General features: G+C 53.3%; 1 long non-coding RNA gene across 1 annotated transcript in view; it reads left to right on the forward strand.

Annotated features, from left to right (window-relative positions):
* Window positions 1-24,932, forward strand: part of LOC146808620 (uncharacterized) — a 112,672-nt gene extending 87,740 nt beyond the window's left edge. Inside the window, exon 3 of the long non-coding RNA XR_014968015.1 lies at window positions 24,848-24,932. This is a non-coding gene — a long non-coding RNA (uncharacterized LOC146808620). The remainder of the gene's footprint in view (window positions 1-24,847) is intronic.
* Window positions 24,933-26,828: the final 1,896 nt, after the last annotated feature.

Below are 26,828 nucleotides of genomic sequence, written 5' to 3' on the forward strand. Positions count from 1 at the left end.
GTAGTGATTGCATATGCTGCAGTAGTGGTGCCATCCGGCAGTTTAAAACCAGAGCCATCAACATATAGTTCCCCTTGGGGATCAGATAAGGGAACATCAGTCAAGTCTACCCGTCCCTTCGTTTCTTCCTCAGTCCGAAATAAACAATAATGGACATAACTGTCCTTTTCTTCCGAAGGGAGGGCTAGTAACGTGGCTGGGTTAAAAGTAGCGCATCATTTGATGGTAATGTGCGGAGCAAATAAGGTCAGCTCATATCCAGTGAGACATGCACTGGTTAGGTGCTGCGTCTTCATCTTTGTCAAAAACGTGTCCACAACATGTGTTACTATGACTGTGAGGTCGGCATCAAGGACGAGCCCTGCCGATTCTCTGATAGAAACTGTTGCCGCCGCGGCAGCTCTCAGGCAGCTCTGGAGCGCTCTGGCGTCATTATCAAGGATAGCGGAGAAGTAAGCGCAGGGTCTCTGCTTACCACCGAAACCCTGTGTTAGAACAGAAAGCGCGCAACCGTCCGCCTCAAGGACATAATGCACAAAAGGCTTCTGGTAGTCACGAGTACCAAGCACAGGAGCAGAGCAAAGCGCAACCTTTGATCGTTCAAAAGCTGGCTGGCATGCAGGTGTCCAAGGCAAAGGTTCATGCACGTACTTGGTGGTCAGGTAAAGAAGGGGTTTTGTTAGTAGTGAGTAGTTTGGGATCCAATGCCGACAATACAAAGTTATCCAAATAAACTCGCATACCTCACGTTGGGTTTTAGGAACAGGCATATTAGTAATATTTATTTATTTATTTATAAAGTTTCCATAGCGCGAACATGATCCCGAAGGATATCAGAGAGATTTACCAAAAAAAATGGAAGGCAGGATATCAATCCAATATCGACATCAAGTAAGAATACACAACAGGAATAATCACATAACGCCCAGACAATCAAATCAGGGAGAGTAATACAATAAACAGGAATATAGCGGGCTAGGAGGCGGGACACACAATGCGGTGAAGGAGAGCAACAACAAATGGTGGTGCAATGGTTGTAGGATCAATGAATTCTAGCAGGAGAAACCTAGACCCAATTAAGGTAAGGATTTGTTCATTAGGAATCTTCTGGCTTCCAATTTGAAAGCAGCCATTGAAGAAATTCTGCGTACATCCGGTGGAAGAGAGTTCCATATCTTTGGGGCAGCTCTGGAGAAAGCTTGGTGACAAGTTCTCTTTTTGCTAAGGATGATCGGTTTCAGGAGGAAAGTGTCTGCACTTCTTGAGGCTCTCCCACCACAGGATAATTCAAGCTTTTGCGCGAGATACCAGGGTGTTTTGAGATGCAGGGCTTTGTGCGCCAGAACGGCAATCTTTAACTTAATTCGAGCTTCGTAGGGCAACCATTTGAGAGATTTTAGTACTGGGGATATGTGCTCATTTTGTTTGGTACCTATGACCAGTCTGGCCGCAGCGTTCAGTGATGCCCTTAGTGGAGCCAGGGTGTATTTGGGAAGACCACAGAGCTTAGCACTGCCGTAGTCCACCCTCGGCAAGACCAGTGCTTGAACCACCTGCTTGAAATCCTTTTGTGCAAGGAATGGTTTGATATTTCTGAGTGTCCTCATCAAGTGATTAGCTCCCTTACACACATTGCTGATATGATTTTTTCATATTCAGGTGCTTGTCCAGTGGTGATACCGAGAGATTTGGCTGAGTTTATGATGAGAGGGGTGTAGTTGAAAGCAGTGAGGTGGATCAACCAAAGGTCTAGCTTGGAGATGTGATTTGGAGGCGAGATGAGAAGGAATTCAGTTTTGGAGGTGTTGAGTAGGAGTTGGTTCTCCGTTAACCAATTTTGAGTAGACGTTAGGGTAGTGTTGAGCGAGATGATGTTATCCGGGGATGAGATTTTCAGATAAAGTTGTGTGTCATCCGCATACATATGGAAGAGAATGTTCGTGGAATTTAGTGAGTTAGCTAGTGGTTCCCAGAAAAGGTTGCAGAGGATAGGAGATAGGGTGGACCCTTGGGGGACACCCTTGAGTACTGGAGAGGGCTGGGAGAGGGAGTGGGTTGCCCGACTCTTTGTGATCTGTGTTGGAGGAAGGGCGAGAACCATTGTAACACCCGACTGGAGAAACCCATCCTGTTCTTCAGAATGGATAGGAGGTTGTCATGATTAATCGAGTCGAATGCGGAGGGAAGGTCAAGGAGGATTAGAAGGCAGGAATCATTTTGATCAAGCATTTTTAAAATGTCATCCATAAAATGCATGAGAGCCGATTCAGTACTGTGTCCTTTCCGAAAGCCGAATTGATGCTGGTCGACCAGTTGGGAATTCTCTATGTGGGCACAAAGCTACGCATTTTTCTAATAGTTTGGCTATAGTGGGGATGTTGGCGATAGGGCGAAAATTATTGAGGTCGTATGAGTCTGCGTTAGTTTTTTTTTAGTATAGGTAACACCTGAGCTGCTTTTAGGCAGTCTGGGATTGTGCCTTGTGATAGAGAAGCATTTACAATCATTGTCCAGGTGGGGATGAGTTCATTCTTGATTTCTTTGAAGATGGTCAGGGGCAACGGGTCACTGAAGTGGTTAGATGGGTTGATGTTCTGAAGAATCTTGTCAATGTCTTTTTCACTGAATGGGGTGAAGGAGCCCCATGATGCATTGTTCTTAGTGTTCAGGCTGATAGGTTTGCACTTATCTGAGAGATCAAGAGGTGGTGCGGACCCGAGGATGGCACTAGAGCCTTCTTAGAAGCGAGTTCAATGGTGATGAGTTTTGATTTCTCAGCGGAGAAAGAAGCAAGTTCATCGCAAGAGGGTGGATTGCCTCTGGCATCAGAATGGTTTAGACCTACCAATGATTGCTGTTTGACCAATTCGAAAAGATTCTTGGGGCGGTTTGCAGCTTGATTAAGTTGGGGTCAGAAGTACTCTCCCTTAGCGCTCTTGATTTGTTTGTTGTATAAGCTCCTAACATCTCTAAGGAGTTTGTTCCAGGGAGGGTTTGGATCTCCAGGAACGTTCGGCTGCCCTAAGGTTACGGCGTTTAGTATTTAAATTTGTTGTACCATGGTTTGCAAATTTTTGTTGAGGCATTTCTTTGCTGGAGTTGTGCAATATCATCCATGATGTTGGAGACGGTCCATTTGTAGGCTTCAGTGAGTAACTGAATCTCAACCAGGTCAGCTTGGGAGGACAGGGCAGATTTACAGTGGGCTGCTAGCTCGAGTGAATGTATTGATCTGAGGTCCCGTTTCCTGATCTTTGATTTTGTTGGCTGAGCCTTCCTCAATATCACCACCCTGTTAATATAAAAGAGAATTCAGTGGTGGTCGGACCAATGTGATGGTCTGATAATGAGGTCTAGAATTTCCCCTCTATTATGCGTTGGTTAGTCATAGTGCTAAATCAGTTCTTGATCCTTCAAGAATTCTTTAAGGCAAGTTACCGCGGGGTCATTGGGGTTAGGCCAGTGAAGGTTGAAATCACCAAGGAAGATTTGGGACACTGCTGAGTTGACATTGCCAGTGATGACTTCCATTAATTGCTCGATGAAGGGGAGATTGTCTCCAGGGGGGTGATAAAAAGTATGAAGTTTGCAAACCGGCAGGTTGTTTCTTGAGATGTTGAGACAAAGGTATTCAGAGGAGGAGGGGGAAGATGACACCAAGTTAGAAATCGAGAGTGTGTACCTATGAATACAGGCTAGGCCACCCCCAGCTTCCGAGCTCTGTCTAGCCTAATTATGTCGTGAGTAGGCGGCACTTGGAGGTCTAGGATAGGAGTGGAGGCGGGTTTTAGCTAAGTTGGGGGATGTTGCTAGTCAGTGGACGCTGCTTGCCCTGATTCCAGTTACCTGTTCCAACTGCCCTTCTTTTGGCTCCTACGTCTCTCCCCCGCCGTCGCCTGTCACCGCGACCGCTGTGAGGGGAGAGCGTTCGGCGGGACTTCAATACCCAGGTCCCCTTGCAACCTTTTGCAAACCGGAAGGAAACCCCACGGACCTTGCGCGCCCGGAGGCGCTATTTAATCGATCCAGCCCCCGGCAGAGCGGGGGATGTTGCTAGTCAGTGGACGCTGCTTGCCCTGATTCCAGTTACCTGTTCCAACTGCCCTTCTTTTGGCTCCTACGTCTCTCCCCCGCCGTCGCCTGTCACCGCGACCGCTGTGAGGGGAGAGCGTTCGGCGGGACTTCAATACCCAGGTCCCCTTGCAACCTTTTGCAAACCGGAAGGAAACCCCACGGACCTTGCGCGCCCGGAGGCGCTATTTAATCGATCCAGCCCCCGGCAGAGCGGGGGATGTTGCTAGTCAGTGGACGCTGCTTGCCCTGATTCCAGTTACCTGTTCCAACTGCCCTTCTTTTGGCTCCTACGTCTCTCCCCCGCCGTCGCCTGTCACCGCGACCGCTGTGAGGGGAGAGCGTTCGGCGGGACTTCAATACCCAGGTCCCCTTGCAACCTTTTGCAAACCGGAAGGAAACCCCACGGACCTTGCGCGCCTGGAGGCGCTATTTAATCGATCCAGCCCCCGGCAGAGCGGGGGATGTTGCTAGTCAGTGGACGCTGCTTGCCCTGATTCCAGTTACCTGTTCCAACTGCCCTTCTTTTGGCTCCTACGTCTCTCCCCCGCCGTCGCCTGTCACCGCGACCGCTGTGAGGGGAGAGCGTTCGGCGGGACTTCAATACCCAGGTCCCCTTGCAACCTTTTGCAAACCGGAAGGAAACCCCACGGACCTTGCGCGCCCGGAGGCGCTATTTAATCGATCCAGCCCCCCACGACGCGGGACCGCGCGCGGGCTAAGCCCGGGCAAAGGGCGGGCCGTCTGTGGCCGTCCGGGGCCGGAGGAGGCCGGGCTGGGCCGCCCCTCTAAGTATTGCTCCTCGGATCAGTAGTGATTGAACTCCCATTGGCTATTTCCATTTTAATTATTATAGTCAGTCATTTCCTTGGATTAGAGTGTGTTCCTTTTATCTAGTATCGTTGGTTTTTAGAGAGTTGTGCCATAAGTTTTTCATTGCTTATTGTTGGGGGCTCATTAGAAGCATGGGGAAGCACTCCAAATCTACAGCTAGTCGTCCGATGACTAGACAGCTAGCCAACTCTACTTCTCAGATCCCTAGTCTTACAGCGATAGATAAGATGCTGCAAAAGACAATCGGAGTGGTGGCTACAGAAAATACAGAAAAACGGCTGTCGATCACACCGGCATTCAATATGGCCCCCCCCTTTAGATGGATTGTCTGATTTTTCTTCTTACCAGGTGGATCCTGAAGCTATGTCTTCCATGTTGCCCTCATTTACGCAACTACCGTGCGCTCAGGCTCAAATAGATGAGCCAGCTCTAGGGGAAGAGGGGTTATCATCATCCTCCTTTGTTTCTATTGTGGCCCCCATAAAGCAGGTTAAGCCAAGGAAAAAACTAAACAAACAGAAACAGAGAAAAAGGAGATTCTTACCAGCCCCTGCTGTTGATAGCTCTCCCCTCTTGGCCCCGATCCACCACCCCCCTACTTCTATCCCCCCGACCTGGGTGACTACCCTATTAATTGATCTCCAGTCCCACATAGACCAGTCTCTAAACCTTCTGGTTAAATCCCTGTCTTCTAAAATTGACAGGTTGGTATCCTTAGTTAATTCCAAAGGATTTGGGAAGAAGCAGTCAACCCAGGACCCTAAGCCCATCTTGGGCAGTTCGGAGGGTGCTAGTTTTCAAGTAAATCTTACCAATTCTACCCCCCAATCACAGCCACCTTTACCCCCGATCCAGGTGGCCACGGATCCGGGCCAGCCTTCTATGGTGCATCCAACTGCCCCCTCCCTTAACGCTGGTCCTCATTTGTCCCTGACTGTGCCCCGAGCCCCTACTGTCGTTCCATCAAATGAGCAGCTAACCCGCTGCAGGGATTCAGGTTCTCGGAATATAGACGGGGATGGATCCCGCCTACATGGGGGGGGGAACCGACCCCTCCGGAGCGTGGATGATTCTCATCTTTTAGTCCAGCTTCCTCCGGAGGCAGCACCTTATGTGATCGTGCTTACAGGAGTTCCACCGGTAATGAATGGAAGGGGGGAATCCTATCTTGAACTAAAAAATAAAGTCATCCACTGGCTGTCCAAAAATAGACCATTGAATGGAGAAGGGAGAGGGGAGATCCTTCATGTTCGGAGGGTTAGCTGGCTAGGGACCCGTTTAAAGGACATAGGGGGGGACTGTGTCCTGATTAATTTTAGGGACCCCAGAGTTGTAGATCACATTCTGGCGCAGGGAGGGCACCACAGAAGGAGTGCTATTGAGGCATCGCATTTGGGGTACTTTTATTCCATCTCCAATACTCTGGACCCAGCTGATTTACCTTACTTCCACCAGGCCCCACACAATTCTTACTTTAACATCCCGGTTGAAAACCGTTTTGGTGTGCTTAATGCGGTGGACTGACCACCACATCTGAGTCCTCGTAAGGGGGAGTTCTTGCCCGTGGGGGGGATCCAGGATGAGGATGTTTATGATATAATGACGATGGTGCCCTCGGTAGCTCCGGGTAGGGAGAGTGGCCCTGGGCCCCCTTCTCCATCGTCCCTGTCCCCCAGCGCATCAGTGGGTGGTCTAGGGTCGAACCCCCTTGTGCATTTTGCTTCCCACAGCCCCCCCTCTCCCATCCCTTCGGTTGACAGCCCACCCCGTATACCTTCCCGGAATCCATTAGTTGGGTCCTGGAATGTGGCCGGTTTAGAGTCCAAACTCTCTGATCCCGAGTGGGGAGAGTTAATGGACAAATATGACATCTGTATATTCCAAGAAACCTGGCTACGGTCTATACCACGGAGGGTGGGTTACGCATCATTTGCAGTTCCAGCAGTCCAGGGGATGCGAGGGAGACCCTCAGGGGGGCTAGTTGTATGGGTTGCAACACACTTGGGGTGTTCAGTAAAGTCACTGGATCCAAAGTCCCCTGATATTCTATGCCTGCTACTAACTTTTCCTGCTAGCTTTTCACTAGTAGTTATAAATGTATACTTGCGCCCCCAGCCGGTTCAGTTAGGTCTGTCTATCCTGGGCGCCCTGGAAAATGTTTTACATTCTCTTCCACCGGCGTCCCATAAACTAATTGGAGCAGATCTTAATTGCCACTTTGAACCCCTCCCAGGGATCCCTTCCCCCTCCTGTGAGGAGGATGAAATCTATCTAATCCCAGATCTTATATCCTATCCGGCCAAACGTCTTTCCCCTCTTGCCCTTGAGATTAATAGGCTTACCATTGCACACTCCTTCCGGGCCTGCAATGGTAGACTCTGCCCGGACGTGCCGGGGTCTTTCACCTTTAACAGAGCTGGGAGCTGTTCGACTATCGACTATGTTTTGGTGAACGTGGAATTCTGGGGCCATTTGGCCTCTTTTTCTATTATTCCACGGGTCGATAGCGATCACAACCTATTGTCTCTGGAATTGATTAACAATCTAGGTGGTAGTGAATCTCCTAGGCCCCAATCTCCATTACATAGTGAGAATTTGGTTCTAGCGGCAGGTGGCAGACGGATCAGGTGGGAAAGGGTAGCGTCTGACGACTTAAAGCTGGCTGATATTTATAGTACTGTGACCCGCTCCTTGGAAGCAGTCTTCCATCTTTTGAGTCCTGCTGGGGATATCCCGCAGTCCCGCTTTTTCGAACTCCAGACTATCCACAAGGATTTTCTTGGCAGTTTGGCTAGCTTCTTCTTTTATAACCCTACGGCCTCAAAACCAAGGCCCTTTAGGCCCGAGCACTGGTTCAATGGTACCTGTAGGCGGGCTAAGTCTGCCCTGCTAATAGAAGTGAAAGAGGGTACCTTGTCCAGTATCCGGGCGGCTAGGGCCACCTACAAAGACCTGATCAAGGAAGCAAAAGCCGAGTGGGAGGATCTAAGGTGGCAAAATTTACTCCAAGCTCTAGCAGACCGTGATTCGAGGGCGTTTTGGAACATTGTTCGATCGGGCACGGTAGCTAGTACCCCAGCAATTATTCCTAATCTCAGTGAGGAGGACTGGCTCGCCCATTTCCAACCCCTCTTCTCGGCCAGTAACCCTCCGGGTAGCAACGTTGCAGGCCTCTCACAGATTGATATCGCAATGGACTTGCTGAGCCAGGAAGAAATTGAGTCTAGCCTCTTTTCTCTCCCAGAAATCGAATTGGCCCTCAATTCCCTTTCAGTAGGGAAAGCTCCGGGGCTCGACAAGATCCCCGGTGATCTCTACCGAAGTGATGTAAAAATTTGGGCACCTTATATACGTGTATATTTTAATGCCATTTTGCAGGGCCTTAGAATCCCGGACACCTGGTTGGGTGCAGAAATCATCCCCATCCACAAAAAATCTTCCCCACTGGACCCAGCCAATTACCGCCCCATAAGCCTGATTGATGTTCTTCAGAAGCTGTTCGCCCGAGTCCTCTTATCCAGACTGCAGCTCTGGATGGAGGATCAACACATTCTAACCTCCCTACAGGCGGGGTTCCGAGCTAAGGTTTCAACTATTGATCAACTATTTAGATTACTCTTGATCTATTGGAAGACAGTCAGCATGGGTGCTGGTAATTTGTATCTGATCTTTGTGGACCTTCGGTCCGCTTTTGATATGGTGCAAAGGGAAAAACTCTGGGCCATTTTGCTAGAGATGGGGGCCCCCCCTACCTTTGCCACTTATTCAAACGACTCCACCTAGGCACTTATGCAAGGGTGAGATATGGGAGAGGCGGGGAAATCTCCAGGCCATTCCCGGTAGAGAAGGGTGTGAGGCAGGGCTGTGTCCTGGCCCCCACCCTTTTCTCCCTTTTCATCAATGGGCTGATTGAGTATCTTTTGCGCTCCGCTAACCTGGACTCCCCCGTTTTGGCGGGGCGTAAGGTCCCGTCCCTGATGTTCGCTGATGATACGCTCTTGTTATCTCAATCTTACATGGGCATACAGCGTACACTAGAGGCCTTTTGCTCTTTTTGTAAAATCAGGGATCTGGAACTGAACCTCTCTAAGACCAAATTTATGGTTTTTGGTTCTAATTCACTTAATTGCCCCCACCCTAAACTGGGAGAGGTTGAGTTGGATAGGGTTGCCACGTTTGACTATTTGGGGGTGACCCTTAATGATAAAATGAATTGGGGATCCCATTTGGCAAAGGCAAATCTGAGACTAGCCCAATCAGTGGGGGGTATCCTGAAGGTGTTTAATAACTCTTCGTGCAAACCTCTGGGCCCCCCAATGGAAATCTGCAAATCCCAAGCCAGAGGAGGAGCACTTTATGGTGCTGAATTATGGGGATACTCCACCCCCGCTTCCCTCTCATCTATTGAGAATTCCTTTATTAGGAGATTGCTGAAACTACCTGTCAGCACCCCACTAACTCCTCTGAGATGGGACCTGGGTTTGATTCCCATAGAAGAGATTGCCCTGAACCGTCCTCTTCAGTTCTGGAGGCGTCTTTGGTCAACGCCCGAGTTGGAAAGCTATAGGTTTGATCTTGGTGACGTTATGGCAAGGGGAAATTCGGATAAGATCCCCTGGCTTGCCTACATAAAGAACCTTTGCAACCTAATTGGGATGAGGAATTTATGGTCTGCCCCGGAAGTGACCTGCCGTACACTATCGAAGAACTCATTGAGGGAGGTTTTGAAATCTTTTAGGAAGGGTATCTTACTCCATTCCTCCCTGGGCAGGCTCACTGACACTTTTCTGGATATTAAGTGCAGTCCCCAATTCGAAGTCTTCCTAGACGTGATCCAACCTCCTCTGGCTAAGAAACTTTACATACAGTTTAGACACGGTTCGCTTCCACTGAGAGATCTCACCCATAGATGGTCTAATGTTGCAAACCCCGTTAGCTCGTGCCCCCTATGCTCAGCTACTTGCGAAACAGAGTTGCATGTTGTTCTCTTTTGCCCCTCATATACTATTGCACGGAAAAAGTGGATCATCCAGCTATGCAAGTCGAGGGGTCTTAGGGACTATAAGGAGGTGTTCAGAATTCTGAAATATGACACCACCCCTTTGGTAGTGTTTGCAATGGCTAAATTCCTCCTCTCAATGTGGTTTGCCAGGTCCAAATTTTTGTCTTCTGCTACTCACCCCCCTGATTTAGTACTACCTATATCATCATCTTAGTACTTTGAGGTATAATGTGTATATCTCTGGCCCTGGATTAATTTTAACTTTTTTCCCGTTTCGTGGAAAAGATCTTCTTTTTACTGTGTAAGTTCCATAGAACTGTCTTAATGTTTTAATGGATTTCACTCTATACAATGTTATTTAATCATGTTTTAAATGTATTTTTGTATTTATGTCTTTTTATGGTATTTTACCGAAATAAAAGCTTTGACTGACTGACTGGCTAAGTTTCAGTGAGAATGATAATGTCTCAATCATTGTGTAGGATGAGGTCGAAGATGTCGGAGGCGTGTTTGCTGGCTGACCTGCAATTGAGTAGTAGATATTTAAGTTGTGATGGATTTGTGGGGGAAGAAGTCTGTATCACGCTCACTCTCGTGAGGTTGTCTTTATTGATGCCTCTAAGATTTTGGGGAGGTTCTCTGTAAAGGTTAGAATGGAGAGTTTGTATTTCTCTCAGCGGGCTCATGTTGGAGTTGGCCCTAGTAGAGTAAGAGTTGAGAAGGCCAATGAGATCATTGGGCGCCAGATAGGTCTCAAATCTTCTGGGCCGGGAGGGCGCGTTAGCTAAGGGAATGGTTTGCGAGATGGAGGGGGCTAGAAACTGGCTTGTGTGTTCACTAACTCTAGGGGAGGCTCTGGGTTGATTCGCAGAGGTGAGAAAGGAGCGGATCACAGGGAAAAGATTGTTTGAGAGGGCTTTCATGTCATGTAGTTCAGTGGTGAGAAGGTGCAGCTGGAGAGATATATCATCCAGGCGCGCAACCAAGTCTGAAAGGGGTGGAGAAAGGGGGCCTCGGTGGAAGCCCATGGGGTCCACAATGAAGGGGAGTGGTTCGTGGGGAGGGAGTTGATCATTAGGGACTAGCGGAGTTCCATGACCTTTGGATATCAAAGCAGCTATGCGTTCAGGTGTTAGTCTGCGACCCTCCTTGACAGTAGGTGACCTAATTAGGTGACCTCCTGTCGATAATATTGAAATTTTGAAAGTGACACCTAGGGGCAGATTTATGACGACTGGCGCATCCCTGCATATCAGCAGGGATGCGCCAGTTAATATGCGCCACAGCTGCGCCACCATGGATGCGCCGCATTTATAATGCGGCGCACCATGAGGCAAAAACGGCACAGATGCGTGACGCATCTGTGCCGAAAAGTGGCGCATTGCTGGAGTTGCGTCGCAAGCGCGACGCAGCTCCAGCAATGATCTGGGGGGCCCTATCTGTACAATGCTGCGTCAATCCTTACGCCTGCTTCAAGCAGGCGCAGGGTTTTGACGCAGCATGGGCCTAAAAGTGACTGAGTGAAATCTTGTAGATTTCACTCAGCCACTTTTAGGAGGCGTTCCTGCGCCGGAACGCCCCCACCTGCCCTGGAACGCCTACATGTGGCGCAGGGCTTTACAACGTGACGCATCTGGGAGATGCGTCACGTTTGTAAATACCCCGCACCATGGCGCAGGATTTGCGCCGCTGCTGCGTCACAAAAGTGACGCAACGGCGGCGTAAATGAGGCGCAAGTGCAACATAAATCTGCCCCCTTGTGTCCATGGTGTGCTAAATGTAGCAGCAATTTTACCGTGGCTTCTTTATAGCCTTTTTCAGTGTCCGAGGCCACAAGGAGATCATCAATGTATTGCAGCAACACATTACCAGGGGGAAGTTCCAAAGAGTCAAATTGTGTTTTCAAAGCCTGACTATAAATACTGGGGCTTTCTGTATAGCCTTGTGGAGCACGGCAGCATCTAAAGCTCCGACCAGCTATTGCAAATCCAAACAGATATCTGCTATCTGGATGGATTGGAATGCTAAAGAAAGCATTCTTCAAATCTATCACTGAAAAGAATTTGGCCGACGGGGGAATCATTGTCAGGATTGTTGTAATGTCAGGGACCACAGGATACTGGGGAACCACAATTTTATTGACCTCTCTAAGGTCAATGACAAAACTATAAACATCAAGATGGGCGTCAGAAGAGTCCAAGGGTGCCTTTTAAAGAATAGGAAGAATAGGGCTAATGCACACATTCGCCATTGTCTCTTCAACCACACCAGACTTAATCAACTCTTGTATTATTTACAACAAGGCCCTGTCTTCTGCCTGGGATATCTTGTACTGGGGAATTAGACGCCATTTAACATTGTCCTTGATCTGTATAGAGACTGGTGGGATCTGGAGCAACCCCACATCTGTGTCTCCTGTAGCTCATAATGTGAGTAGCACATCTTGGAACTCAAGGGGAAGGGGGGCATCCTTTGTGAAGCATTGTTTGGCATGGGCCACTTGCAGGCCAACAGTCATGTAAACACCGTCTGAGGAACAATAAATTGTCGCATGCAACCTTTTTAACAGATCCAGTCCTAGTAGGTTCTCCCCACAATTTGACGTCAGTAAAAATGGTGAGTCAACCGTAAAGGGGCCAATAGTCAAAGCAAGAGGCTCGGATATGGGGCTAACAACCGGAACGCCTGAGAAACCCACCGAAACATAATTCTGGCCAGACAGAGCTGCCCCCGGGACCAGAAAACGGGAAACAGAGCTATTCATAGCCCCTGTGTCAACTAAAAATGTCTTGGTGATACCCTATAGATCTGCAGTTATGTAGGGTCCACGTTGATCTACAGGCACCGAAACTGGACCCTTGCCCTGTCTCTGGCTGTCCTAGCTGTGAGACAACCCCGTCACTTTGTCCATTTAATAATCGTCACGGTAGTACTGTCTTCCTCGAGGGTTGTCAAAATAGTTCCTGCTCTGCCTATTGTACGAGGAGTCCTCTGACTGCATCCCCCCTCGGCCTCCGCCTCCGCGTCCTCTAAAACCCTGACCTCTCTGGCCCCACCTTTATGCAACAATTCCGGACACTCGTTTCGCCAATGTCCCTCCTTCTTAAAGTACACACATTGATTGGGTCCCACAGGTGCACTTGAAGCACCACCCCTGTTAGATCGAGGTGGCTGTGGGCCTGAACCCGAACTTCCTCCCCTTCCACCTCCCCTCGCAACTTGCTGCATCAACACCCTTTTCTTCAAATCTTTCAACTTTTTCTCTACCTTTTCCTTGTCCTCGTTCTCTCTATGCTGGTAGTATTGTGCCATACTTAATATGACCGACGGAGAGGAGGTTGTCCAGGTACTTTCCGATGCCTGCAACCTTTTTGCAACCTCAGGGAGTAAGTTAGTGACAAATCTGTTCACGAACAAACGTACACCACCCTCCTGCAACAAATCCTGACCACTGAAATCTAGAAACACCCCTTCAAATCTGATAAAGAAATCCAAAACATTCTCATCCTTCTTCTGAGGACACGCAGTCAACCTATTCCAGTCCACTCGCATCGGTGGGATAAGGGAGTGCATATAGGCGATAATACGTACAGGCAAAGCCAATAGTTCTACCTTTGGCTCCTCACCTTGCATGCACTCCGTATCCCATGCTCTGATCTCGTCCCATGTGCCACCCAACTCCAATGCATGGTTCTGCGTATGGACCTGTCTCCATATATCTACAGGCACCAGCAAGACGAAAAATAACTAAGGCAGCCAATGTCATCACCGTGGAGGAGGCCGCCTCGTCGATTTCTTATAATATGCAGTGGGGTTTTTTGGGGGGTCCGGCAACTGGCTCTTTAGGGAAAGGACCTCACTCCTTTTCCAAGGAGTGTAGATCCATTGTTCTTGAAACCGAGCGTCAACTCGTGGTCTGATTACAGTATCCCTGGAGTCGCGCAATTCCTGTATTTCAGGATGGTAAATGGGATGGACTTCCATCATGGGGTGCTGTGTCCTTAGCGTTGGAACCTTTTGAAGTAACCTGTCCCGGTAACCCATCAATCTAATTACATTGCTGAAAACCTAATTTGGGGCCATATCTGTAACAGATACTCTGTCCCGCATGTGAGAGATAATCTGCAGTGCAACACCCTGTAAGCAATACTCCCACAACTCTATCAGCGTGGCTGATATGTGCTTAAGGGCGTGCTGCTGTATGAAGGGCTCATAGTCTTTCATCACACTCCACACATCTTCCATGCTATAAATAAGGTGCTGGGCCCATTGAGCCGCCTGATCCACCACCATCTGTTTCTCCTCAGTACCCACAGCAGAGCGCACTAACACTTTCTCCATGCTGTCTCGTGCTGCTACCCAACTCGCTCCATGCATCCCATGTGCAGGCATTTCGACATTCAATGGTGTTTGGGGCGTTACACTTACAGGGGAAATGGCAAAGGCAGAAACAGGTACAATCATGTAGGGATACAGAGTTGTAGGGGTGAAAGGGGGCGTAGCTGTTGAGACGGAGCCAAGAGACAGAACAGGGGAGGTAAAGACACCCGCCCCTGTTACTGGCGGGTGCAAAGGTGATGCAAGTGGAGCTGGGTCTGAGGCCCTAGTACTAGAAACAGCAATACCAGAGAGAGCGAAACTAGAAGCCGAAGTCATGGATGTCGGGACTGTGGGGTATATCTGTTCAGGGGCATATAGTGGTGTGTGGCGAGAATCCAATAGCTCTTCAACAAGCTCACCACTCTCATCCCTAGTACCATAACATTTGTCAGTCTGCAGTCGAAACGTCCTATCTGCGCACTCTATGCCTTTCTCTTTTTGTCTTTCATAGGCTACTGTTTTCTGTGTAATAGTTTGCGTCTGTCTCCTTCGAGCCACTTTCTCTGCTCTCATACGCTGCTGCGTAGCTTCCCTCTGCCACATTCTTAAAGAATCAAACATAGACTGTCTGCTCCTTTTTATCGAACAATTTGTCCTGCAGGAAATTCAATTTCTGTTCATCAAATGAGCCAGTAAGTGGCCATTGGAGCTCAGTATTGTCCCTCCAATATTTATTCCACAATGTGCTAAACATAATAGGGCCAATACCATGCTTGACATATATGTCGAAATTTGGGGTACCCTCCAGAGGTGCAGGCTGGCTTTCTTCCAACCGAGCATCAGTAGAACAACATCGATATTCGAAACATCCTAACTTACTTAAACAATGCATCAGAATATAAGACACATGTACTGTCCCTAACGGACAAATATAACCCCAACAACAGCAATAAGAGGAAAGATGGAATAACAAAAATTACTCAAGAATCAAGACCAACTGTCCAGAAAGCACAGTCGCTACTCATTCAAACAAGCATTTCACCAGCACCATCATCAGTGTCGGTCCACAGACCTCACAGCACCCAATCACAACAAGCAATCCATAAGTCAGCCCGGAGGCTGCATTACATCCAAGGCAACAGTTCAGAGACCGTGCCAAGTTTGAGAAGACAGGCTCTAGTCTCAGACCTTTTTGAGTGTATATCAATTACCAGCTGACCAGGCAGATTATTTCACAAACAGCTCCAGACATTTTTCAAATGCAATCCTGATTACCAGTTGGTCCGGCAGACTACTCGCAAGCATTCTGTGTCTCAAAACAAGACAGTACTAGGACCGCACAAAGACACAGCCCATCGACTCGTGTCGTTCAAGCAAGGCAGTTCAAAAACCGCAAACAAGGCAATCCAGAGACTGAATCAAGACACAGCCCAAAGGCTCATGCCATTCCAGAACGGCGCCATTTTCCCAAGAACCAAATCACTCACCTGGTGCACACAGGTCGAGTCAAGTTATTCTCCACTGCCGACTCTTCAGACCAAATGGTCAACTCAAAGGTTTCGCCTTCTCAGTACCCCAGCTGCTGACCACTTGCCGAGGTTCCATCCGATCAGAAGGGCGGGGCAGTTGCAAGAACCAAGCTTGGTCTTGTGTGTGGGCCCCGATCCGCCCAACTGACCGGACACCACCCTGACCCTACAACACGATTACGGGTGAGGGGATCACCTTGTGGGGTACCTGCTCGGGCGCCGACTGAAGAACGGGGCCCATTAGGGCCACGCGGGTTACTTAGAACCACCTGCTATGCCTTCCTAGAAATGAAGAGTCAGTCAGACAGTAGAGAATACAAAATTACATTTATTCAGCATATACTCTGCAGAGGAGTCCAATCAGACCTTCACCCTAAGATGTCTGCAGAGGGGACTGGTGCCCCTACGTTTGCTAATACATGATAAACCTTTCTAGGAGACTTCGACCACGCCTCTAGTGAAAAACTACCGGCCTAAGCCCGGCATGGACAAAGGAGGCACAGAGAGATGAGCTAACACCTGCCAGATGGGTACACACTGTTAGTAGTCCAAGGCCACTGTGCCGAGTCTCAGCCTCTCGTAGCGTGGGAGCAGAGTTACACATTGAGAATGGTATCCAAAAGCAGAATAATTGTTTGTTTGCACGTCAGGTTGCAGCCTTGAACAAGAGAGAAAATAATAACGGAGTACAGTGTTCTGCTCAGGCAAGCAATTCTGAATATTAAGGCCTAGTACGAGCAAAGTCCAAGCAGTCTAATAAGGATTACGAAATACAAAATGGAGTCACACGGGCTAACAAAAACTTACATGTTGCAAGGATAACTCAGTGGGTTGCATAAGGTGAACACAAATGGCATCTATTTAGCCACATATTGCTGATCTAATATAGCATAAACAAGTGCATTATGTGGAAAGGGGAATTTCAAACCTAACAAGGCTCCTGCGGACACAGAGACTCCTACGGACACAGAGGCTCCTCGGGATATAGAGGCGCCTGTACACACAGAGGCACCTGTTGACACAGAGGCCTCTGAGGACACAGAGGTTCCTGCAGGCACAGAGGCCCCTGTGGACACAGAGGCCCCTGGGGATATAGCGGCTCCTGCACACACAAAGGCTCCAGTGCACATAAACGGTCCAGTGGTCACAGCGGCTCCTGCACACACAGAGGCTCCTGCGGACACAGAGGCTCCTACAGACATAAAGGCTTCTGCACACACAGAGACTCCTGCACACACAGAGGCTCCTGCGGACACAGACGCTCCTGCACACACAGAGGCTTCTGCAGACATAGAGGCTCCTGCGCACACAGAGGCTGCTGCAGACACGGAGGATCCTGCAGACACTGAAGATCCTGCACACACAGAAGCTCCTGTGCACACAGAGGCTCCTGCGGACACAGACGCTCCTGCAGACACAGAGGCTCCTGCACAAACAGAGGCTCCTGCGGACACAGAGGCTCCTGCGCACACAGAGGCTCCTGTGCACACAGAGGCTCCCGCGGACACAGAGGCTCTTGTGGTCACAGAGGCTCCTGCGCACACAGAGGCTCCTGTGAAGACAGAGGGTCCTGAACACATAGAGGCTCCTGTGCACACAGAGGCTCCTGCGCACACAGAGGCTCTTGCGGTCACAGAGGCCCTGCTCACACAGAGGCTCCTGCAGAAACAGAGGCTCCTGCCGACACAGAGGCTCCTGCAGAAACAGAGGCTCCTGTGCACACAGAGGCTCTTGTGTACAAAGAGGCTCCTGGGCACACAGAGGCTCCTGCGGAAACAGAGGCTCCTGCTCACACAGAGGCTCCTGCAGAAACAGAGGCTCCTGTGCACACAGAGGCTCCTGCAGACATGGAGGTTCTTGCACACACAGAGGCCCCTGCACACACAGAGGCTCCTGCGGACACAGAGGCTCCTGCACACACAGAGGCTCTTGCGGTCACAGAGGCTCCTGCAGACACAGAGGCTCCTGTGCACACAGAGGCTTCTACAGACACAGAGGCTCCTGTGCACACAGAGGCTCCTGCGCACACAGAGGCTCCAGCGCACACAGAAGCTCTTGCGGACCCAGAGGCTCCTGCGCACACAGAGGCTCCTGTGGACACAGAGGCTCCTGAGCACACAGAGGCCCTGTGCACAAGGAGGCTCCTGCGCACACAGAGGCCCTGCGCACACAGAGGCTCCTGCAGACACAGAGGCTCCTGCGGACACAGAGGCCCTGTGCACACAGAGGCTCCTGCGCACACAGAGGCCCTGTGCACACAGAGGCTCCTGCGCACACAGAGGCCCTGCGCACACAGAGGCTCCTGCGGACACAGAGGCTCCTGAGCACACAGAGGCCCTGTGCACACAGAGGCTCCTGCGCATAAAGAGGCCCTGTGCACACAGAGGCCCTGAGCACACAGAGGCTCCTGCGGACACAGAGGCTCCTGCAGACACAGAGGCTCCAGCGGACACAGAGGCCCTGTGCACACAGAGGCTCCTGCGCACACAGAGGCCCTGTGCACACAGAGGCTCCTGCGCACACAGAGGCCCTGCGCACACAGAGGCTCCTGCGGACACAGACGCTCCTGAGCACACAGAGGCCCTGTGCACACAGAGGCTCCTGCGCACAGAGAGGCCCTGTGCACACAGAGGCCCTGCGCACACAGAGGCTCCTGCGGACACAGAGGCTCCTGCGGACACAGAGGCCCTGTGCACACAGAGGCTCCTGAGCACACAGAGGCCCTGTGCACACAGAGGCATGTGGGAGCCGGCCTCGTGGCGTGGTCCTGTTTCCCCGCGCTAAGCCGCACGAGGTCCCATGCACATCGGGGCTCCTCCATCTTGGATTGCACGTCACTCCACGTGACCACCTGCATGACCCTGCTCTACCCGGCCTCGGTCCCAGCGAGGCCCGACATCGAGACGCCAACCCCTGGCCCGGGGGATACCACGTGAGCCCTTCCCACTCCCAGCGGAGGGCAGTATCGATGGGACCCCCAACCGTCCTTCCACACATAGGTGCGATCGCCCCACAGCTCTCGGGGGCCTGGCGCCTCTCCTGCTGGGCGTCTGGCCGCTCCCTCCCCGGCCTCTCCGCCCCCTCCGGGCGCACGGGTCCGGACATCAAAGGGCTCCCGTCCTATATCTGGGGCGACCCGACAACAGGGCAGTAGTTGTATCCTGGAGTCAAGAGCCCTGCTGATCGGATCGCGGCTGACCCTACGGAAGAAGACTCACCCTGAACCAACCCTTGAGCCCTGCTGACGACGTCGCGGCTCCACCGTGCTTAAAGACCTTCACGAACCTTTGGGGCCCTGCTGACGCTGTCGCGGCCCGACCTTGTTGAACCTTACCACCAGAGCCCAGCTGACCTCGTCGCGGCTCGACCTAAGCGGAACTACCATCTGAGCCCTGCAGACGACGTCGCGGCTCTCCACGTCCGAGCCGCTCTGAGACCAGCATCCAAGGTCTGGCGCAGAGCCCTCCCGTGCCTAGCTGGCACTAAGACTGTCCCGCTACCCTATCCTCTTGAACGAACACTGAGACTCTGACAGGATCCCTCGATCCCTCTGTAAATATTGCACGTATTACTGCTGATAAAGAACCTAATCTTGCAACTGCTATTGAGTCCTGTGTGGTGGTGTTACTGGGCCTAGTACGATCATAGGAGAAAGACCTCCCCGAGGGGGCTTCTCAGCGGCACTCGGCTATAACTTTGCGGTAGGAAGGTGCCGGATTAGTCTCCCCGACTACCCGGTGGGCCTCCCTCCAACAAGGCTCCTGCACACAGAGAGGCTCCTGCGGACACAGAGGCTCCTGAGCACACAGAGGCCCTGTGCACAAGGAGGCTCCAAGGCACACAAAGGCCCTGCGCACACAGAGGCTCCTGCAGACACAGAGGCTCCTGCGGACACAGAGGCCCTGTGCACACAGAGGCTCCTGCGCACACAGAGGCCCTGTGCACACAGAGGCTCCTGCGCACACAGAGGCCCTGCGCACACAGAGGCTCCTGCGGACACAGAGGCTCCTGAGCACACAGAGGCCCTGTGCACACAGAGGCTCCTGCGCACAGAGAGGCCCTGTGCACACAGAGGCCATGCACACACAGAGGCTCCTGTGGACACAGAGGCTCCTGCAGACACAGAGGCTCCTGCGGACACAGAGGCCCTGTGCACACAGAGGCTCCTGCGCACAGAGAGGCCCTGTGAACACAGAGGCTCCTGCGCACACAGAGGCCCTGCGCACACAGAGGCTCCTGCGGACACAGAGGCTCCTGAGCACACAGAGGCCCTGTGCACACAGAGGCTCCTGCGCACAGAGAGGCCCTGTGCACACAGAGGCCCTGCGCACACAGAGGCTCCTGCGGACACAGAGGCTCCTGCAGACACAGAGGCTCCTGCGGACACAGAGGCCCTGTGCACACAGAGGCTCCTGCGCACAGAGAGGGCCTGTGCACACAGAGGCCCTGCGCACACAGAGGCTCCTGCGGACACAGAGGCTCCTGCAGACACAGAGGCTCCTGCGGACACAGAGGCCCTGTGCACACAGAGGCTCCTGCGCACACAGAGGCCCTGTGCACACAGAGGCTCCTGCGCACACAGAGGCCCTGCGCACACAGAGGCTCCTGCGGACACAGAGGCTCCTGAGCACACAGAGGCCCTGTGCACACAGAGGCTCCTGCGCACAGAGAGGCCCTGTGCACACAGAGGCCCTGCGCACACCGAGGCTCCTGCAGACACAGAGGCTCCTGCGGACACAGAGGCCCTGTGCACACAGAGGCTCCTGAGCACACAGAGGCCCTGTGCACACAGAGGCTCCTGCGCACAGAGAGGCTCCTGCGGACACAGAGGCTCCTGAGCACACAGAGACCCTGTGCACAAGGAGGCTCCTGCGCACACAGAGGCCCTGTGCACACAGAGGCTCCTGTGGACACAGAGGCTCCTGCACACACAGAGGCTCTTGCGGTCACAGAGGCTCCTGCAGACACAGAGGCTCCTGTGCACACAGAGGCTCCTACAGACACAGAGGCTCCTGTGCACACAGAGGCTCCTGCGCACACAGAGGCTCCAGCGCACGCAGAAGCTCTTGCGGACCCAGAGGCTCCTGCGCACACAGAGGCTCCTGCGGACACAGAGGCTCCTGAGCACACAGAGGCCCTGTGCACAAGGAGGCTTCTACGCACACAGAGGCCCTGCGCACACAGAGGCTCCTGCAGACACAGAGGCTCCTGCGGACACAGAGGCCCTGTGCACCCAGAGGCTCCTGCGCACACAGAGGCCCTGCGTACACAGAGGCTCCTGCGGACACAGAGGCTCCTGAGCACACAGAGGCTCCTGCGCACACAGAGGCCCTGTGCACACAGAAGCTCCTGCGCACACAGAGGCCCTGTGCACACAGAGGCTCCTGCGCACAGAGAGGCCCTGTGCACACAGAGGCCCTGCGCACACAGAGGCTCCTGCGGACACAGAGGCTCCTGCAGACACAGAGGCTCCTGCGGACACAGAGGCCCTGTGCACACAGAGGCTCCTGCGCACACAGAGGCCCTGTGCACACAGAGGCTCCTGCGCACACAGAGGCCCTGCGCACACAGAGGTTCCTGCGGACACAGAGGCTCCTGAGCACACAGAGGCCCTGTGCACACAGAGGCTCCTGCGCACAGAGAGGCCCTGTGCACACAGAGGCCCTGCGCACACAGAGGCTCCTGCGGACACAGAGGCTCCTGCGGACACAGAGGCCCTGTGCACACAGAGGCTCCTGAGCACACAGAGGTCCTGTGCACACAGAGGCTCCTGCGCACAGAGAGGCTCCTGCGGACACAGAGGCTCCTGAGCACACAGAGGCCCTGTGCACAAGGAGGCTCCTGCGCACACAGAGGCCCTGCGCACACAGAGGCTCCTGCAGACACAGAGGCTTCTGCGGACACAGACGCCCTGTGCACACAGAGGCTCCTGCGCACACAGAGGCCCTGTGCACACAGAGGCTCCTGCGCACACAGAGGCCCTGTGCACACAGAGGCTCCTGTGGACACAGAGGCTCCTGCACACACAGAGGCTCTTGCGGTCACAGAGGCTCCTGCAGACACAGAGGCTCCTGTGCACACAGAGGCTCCTACAGACACAGAGGCTCCTGTGCACACAGAGGCTCCTGCGCACACAGAGGCTCCAGCGCACACAGAAGCTCTTGCGGACCCAGAGGCTCCTGTGCACACAGAGGCTCCTGCGGACACAGAGGCTCCTGAGCACACAGAGGCCCTGTACACAAGGAGGCTCCTACGCACACAGAGGCCCTGCGCACCCAGAGGCTCCTGCGCACACAGAGGCCCTGCGCACACAGAGGCTCCTGCGGACACAGAGGCTCCTGAGCACACAGAGGCTCCTGCGCACACAGAGGCCCTGTGCACACAGAGGCTCCTGCGCACACAGAGGCCCCGCGCACACAGAGGCTCCTGCGGACACAGAGGCTCCTGAGCACACAGAGGCCCTGTGCACACAGAGGCTCCTGCGCACAAAGAGGCCCTGTGCACACAGAGGCCCTGCGCACACAGAGGCTCCTGCGGACACAGAGGATCCTGCAGACACAGAGGCTCCTGCGGACACAGAGGCCCTGTGCACACAGAGGCTCCTGCGCACACAGAGGCCCTGTGCACACAGAGGCTCCTGTGCACACAGAGGCCCTGCGCACACAGAGGCTCCTGCGGACACAGAGGCTCCTGAGCACACAGAGGCCCTGTGCACACAGAGGATCCTGCGCACAGATAGGCCCTGTGCACACAGAGGCCCTGCGCACACAGAGGCTCCTGCGGACACAGAGGCTCCTGTGGACACAGAGGCCCTGTGCACACAGAGGCTCCTGAGCACACAGAGGCCCTGTGCACACAGAGGCTCCTGCGCACAGAGAGGCTCCTGCGGACACAGAGGCTTCTGAGCACACAGAGGCCCTGTGCACAAGGAGGCTCCTGCGCACACAGAGGCCCTGCGCACACAGAGGCTCCTGCAGACACAGAGGCTCCTGCGGACACAGAGGCCCTGTGCACACAGAGGCTCCTGCGCACACAGAGGCCCTGTGCACACAGAGGCTCCTGCGGACACAGAGGCTCCTGAGCACACAGAGGCCCTGTGCACACAGAGGCTCCTGCGCACAGAGAGGCCCTGTGCACACAGAGGCCCTGCGCACACAGAGGCTCCTGCGGACACAGAGGCTCCTGCAGACACAGAGGCTCCTGCGGACACAGAGGCCCTGTGCACACAGAGGCTCCTGCGCACACAGAGGCCCTGTGCACACAGAGGCTCCTGCGCACACAGAGGCCCTGCGCACACAGAGGCTCCTGCGGACACAAAGGCTCCTGAGCACACAGAGGCCCTGTGCACACAAAGGCTCCTGCGCACAGAGAGGCCCTGTGCACACAGAGGCCCTGCGCACACAGAGGCTCCTGCGGACACAGAGGCTCCTGCGCACACAGAGGCTCCTGCAGACACAGAGGCTCCTGCGGACACAGAGGCTCCTGCGGACACAGAGGCCCTGTGCACACAGAGGCTCCTGAGCACAGAGAGGCCCTGTGCACACAGAGGCCCTGCGCACACAGAGGCTCCTGCGCACACAGAGGCTCCTGCGGACACAGAGGCCCTGTGCACACAGAGGCTCCTGAGCACACAGAGGCCCTGTGCACACAGAGGCTCCTGCGCACAGAGAGGCCCTGTGCACACAGAGGCCCTGCGCACACAGAGGCACCTGCGCACACAGAGGCTCCTGCGGACACAGAGGCTCCTGAGCACACAGAGGCCCTGTGCACACAGAGGCTCCTGCGCACAGAGAGGCCCTGTGCACACAGAGGCCCTGCGCACACAGAGGCTCCTGCGGACACAGAGGCTCCTGCAGACACAGAGGCTCCTGCGGACACAGAGGCCCTGTGCACACAGAGGCTCCTGCGCACACAGAGGCCCTGTGCACACAGAGGCTCCTGCGCACACAGAGGCCCTGCGCACACAGAGGCTCCTGCGGACACAAAGGCTCCTGAGCACACAGAGGCCCTGTGCACACAAAGGCTCCTGCGCACAGAGAGGCCCTGTGCACACAGTGGCCCTGCGCACATAGAGGCTCCTGCGGACACAGAGGCTCCTGCGCACACAGAGGCTCCTGCGGACACAGAGGCTCCTGCGGACACAGAGGCCCTGTGCACACAGAGGCTCCTGAGCACAGAGAGGCCCTGTGCACACAGAGGCCCTGTGCACACAGAGGCTCCTGCGCACAGAGAGGCCCTGTGCACACAGAGGCCCTGCGCACACAGAGGCTCCTGCGGACACAGAGGCTCCTGCGGACACAGAGGCCCTGTGCACACAGAGGCACCTGAGCACAGAGAGGCCCTGTGCACACAGATTCCCTGCGCACACAGAGGCTCCTGCGGACACATAGGCCCTGTGCACACAGAGGCTCCTGAGCACACAGAGGCCCTGTGCACACAGAGGCTCCTGCGCACACAGAGGCTCCTGCGGACACAGAGGCCCTGTGCACACAGAGGCTCCTGCGCACACAGAGGCCTCTGAGGACACAGAGGCTCCTGCGGACACATAGGCCCTGTGCACACAGAGGCTCCTGAGCACACAGAGGCCCTGTGCACACAGAGGCTCCTGCGCACACAGAGGCTCCTGCGGACACAGAGGCCCTGTGCACACAGAGGCTCCTGTGCACACAGAGGCTCCTGCGCACACAGAGGCCTCTGAGGACACAGAGGCTCCTGCGGACACATAGGCCCTGTGCACACAGAGGCTCCTGAGCACACAGAGGCCCTGTGCACACAGAGGCTCCTGCGCACACAGAGGCTCCTGCGGACAGAGAGGCCCTGTGCACACAGAGGCTCCTGCGCACACAGAGGCCTCTGAGGACACAGAGGTTCATGCGCACACAGAGGCCCTGCTCACAGAGAAGCTCCTGTACAGGGCTGTGCTTCTACAATGGGCAGATTGCTCTTTATTTCTCCTGGACTGGGGACTCCGCAGAGGGCAGGGTGTGGATAGAGGCGGCCCCTTGGGAGAACGTGACATATAGTTTTTTATGAAATTCACATGGGTGAGTTACACTGGGCTTGACTGATACCACCTGCTTTTGTTCTACAGTGTATGTGGGCGTGGACTCTCAAGCGAGTGCTCTGGAGACCCCTGCGAAACTCTTCTAAAAACTCCTGAACTCACTCAGCGTGACGTCACCAGTGACTCAGAAGACCAGGAAATGGGGTAGGATTGCTGTGTTTGTCATGGAGAGGTGTTTTAATGAGTTTTATGGCATTTCAGACCCAGAGAAAATGTGCACTTCAGACCTGTATAAATGAGTACAGCAGCCTCCCCTCCTATATACAAGGGTATCGTAAGTCAGATAAATGTGAGGCTCTGAATATTCCAAGGCTCTGTCTTTATGAGTACGGATGTATGATCAGCAGGGCTCCGGCGCCCTACACAGAGCGAGGCTCATGTTGTCATTAACCCAATTAGACCCTCATGACATTGACTATGTGTGACGAATCTCTGCTAAATTCACCTGAAAGATGCATTTTTCATTCCAGCGGGTATTTTTCACATGCGAGAATAGATCACAGAAGCAGCCCAGAGACAGCCAGGGATGTGATCTATCATTGTTTAGAAGAACTGACTGGCCAACAGTTCAGGGAATTCAAAATTCGGCTACAAGACTGCGCTGTGGAACTTGGACAGGCAAAGATCCCAAGATCACGGCTTGAAAATACGGATCACTTGGACACCACGAACTCTATGATCGAACATTACGGTGATCGAAGGGCCCTGGAGATCACACAACATGTACTGGAGAAAATTCCCAGAATGGACCTTGTGGAACAACTTGAACATGCAGCACAGAGATGTAAGTACCCGGATGTTGTACTGTGGACCTTGGAGCTGAGCATGGGCTCCTGCTGAGGTTTGAATACGATAGAATTTACATGCCAGAAATTGTGAAAAAATGTTGCTCAGAGGACTTTAGGGCTCTCGTCTCCTTGCACCTTCCTAGGAGCTGTTCTTTCCTTTGGGCTACTTGCACATTCCAGCTGCAGAGAGAAACCAGGACTGATCATGAGCATCACAACTGATGTGTCATGGACGAGGTTGTGGTATAGTAGGTTGTCTCATGTTGTGTTGTTTCATCGAATTGTGTTCAGTGTGTTTGTATTGTAACTCCTAACCTAAGGAGTGACGAGCTGGAGTAAAGTTCACCTCACAAATGCACATCATTTCAAGGGCAGGAGAAGATGAAGAGGTCGTGGAGGTGAGGGCGCTACGTAAGTACTGAAATGTTGGTGCTAATTGGCCATTGGCCAAATAAATAGTAGAAAGATATTATTTCCTGTGCAGGGGGCTAAATAGCAGAGACTATATATGTTGGAGGGAGGACCACCGGGGAGTCGGGGGGGCTACTCCGGGGCACCCTCCTACCGCAAAGGTTATAGCCGAGCGCCGCTGAGAAGCCCCCTCGGGGAGGTCTTTCTCCTATATTCGTACTAGGCCCAGTAACACCACCACACAAGACTCAGTAGTAGTTGCAAGATTAGATTCTTTATCGTGAGCAATACGTGCAATATTTACAGAGGGATCGAGGGATCCGTTCAGAGTCTCAATATTCGTTCAAGAGGGAAGGGTAGCGGGACAGTCTTAGTGCCAGCCAGGCACGGGAGGGCTCTGCGCCAGACCTTGGATGCTGGTCTCAGAGCAACTCGGACGTGGAGAGCCGAGACGTCGTCTGCAGGGCTAGGATGGTAGTTCCGCTTCGGTCGAGCCGCGACGAGGTCAGCTGGGCTCTGGTGGTAAGGTTCAACAAGGTCAGGCCACGACAGCGTCAGCAGGGCCCCAAAGGTTCGTGAAGGTCTTTAAGCACGGTGGAGCCGCGACGCCGTCAGCAGGGCTCAAGTGGTGGTTCAGGGTGAGTTCTCTTCCGTAGGGTCAGCCGCGATCCGATCAGCAGGGCTCTTGACTCCAGGATACAACTACTGTCCGGTTGTCGGGTCGTCCCAGATATAGGACGGGAGCCCTTTGATGTCCGGACCCGTGCGCCCGGAGGGGGCGGAGAGGCTGGGTAGGGAGCGGCCAGATG

This window comes from Triturus cristatus, chromosome 8, assembly GCF_964204655.1.
Source record: "Triturus cristatus chromosome 8, aTriCri1.1, whole genome shotgun sequence".
NCBI classification, from domain to species: domain Eukaryota; kingdom Metazoa; phylum Chordata; class Amphibia; order Caudata; family Salamandridae; genus Triturus; species Triturus cristatus.